This window comes from Arachis ipaensis, chromosome B6 (genome assembly GCF_059453495.1).
Source record: "Arachis ipaensis isolate K30076 ecotype BB chromosome B6, ASM5945349v1, whole genome shotgun sequence".
Taxonomy (NCBI): Eukaryota; Viridiplantae; Streptophyta; class Magnoliopsida; order Fabales; family Fabaceae; genus Arachis; species Arachis ipaensis.
The window spans coordinates 79,489,655-79,490,784 of record NC_142441.1 but is presented as its reverse complement, the minus strand read 5'-3'; the positions used below and the strand labels follow the sequence as shown (position 1 = coordinate 79,490,784).

Below are 1,130 nucleotides of genomic sequence, written 5' to 3'. Positions count from 1 at the left end.
GAAACCCTAATTTCCCAAATTGAAAACCCTAAGTTCCTAATCAGAAACCCTAACCTACCCACTTTCTTCTACCTTCAGCCGCACCATACCCCCCTTTTCTTCCTAAACCTAACGTAGAAACGGAAACAGAGAGCAAAGAGAGAGGGAAGAGCTGCTGCCGCGCCACCATGACCGCCGGACTGCCGCCACAAGGAGCCCGTGCCACCATCGTCGTCATCCTCGTGAACTGCAGCGTCGCCGTTCAACCTCGTCCCACCGCGTCTCCATGGTCGCCGTTGCTGCGAGCTCGCCACCGTCGAGAAGCTGCCGTCGCGTCTTGTCCCGCCGTCACCACCGTTGCCCTGGAGCTCGCCCGCCGTCGTCGTTGAGGGGCCAGCAGAGAGAGAGAGAACGAGCGCGGGTCAGGGTCGCCACCAAGGAGAGGAGCTATGCTCCACGCCGCCGTCGCCACCAGTCCACAACCACCTCTGCGAGGGTTCCGTCGCCGTCATTCCAGTGTCGCCGTTCGTGACCTTCGTAGCCGTCGCCGTCGCCGAGCCGTTGCATCGCCAGACATCATCGCTGGAGGACCGAATAGAGAAGCTAGCCAGTTCTGCTTCTGCCTCTGGTTTCTGGAATCTGAGAAGACGCAATCGCCGCTGCTGGAACTGTTATTGTTGGTGTGGCCCTGTTCTGGCTCTACTCTGAATTGTTACTGCTGCTGTTTGGCTGATGCTGAAGCTTTCCACCACCATTGGAGCTGCCCGGAAACCCTGTTGTTGCTGCTCCGATAATTTATTGTAAGCTATCTGTAGTTCCAATTTTATTGAACTCATTTCCATTTCCGACTCCATTGAATTTGAACTCTATTTTGTTGCCACCGTGGTTACTACTGCGAGAGTGAAGAATGAATCGAAAATAATGCTGCTGCCGTTGATCGGAGATGCCAAACTGTTGCTGCTACTACTTTGAGATGATATGGCTACTATTAAGGTTGTTGTTCATGAGTGCAGCATTCCCAATTTCAATGGATTTCGACACTTTGAGGTAGGGGGTTTAAAACGATTTCAATTTAAGAATGCCTACAAGGTTTATTGAATAACTGCAAATAGATTTAATAGCTGTAAGTAATTGATTGATTATGTAATTAT

The 1,130-nt window shown here is 51.2% G+C and overlaps 1 pseudogene; it reads left to right on the top strand.

Moving 5' to 3' along the window:
- The first annotated feature begins 265 nt into the window (after positions 1–265).
- On the top strand, positions 266–879 carry LOC148561476 (uncharacterized; annotated as a pseudogene).
- Positions 880–1,130: the final 251 nt, after the last annotated feature.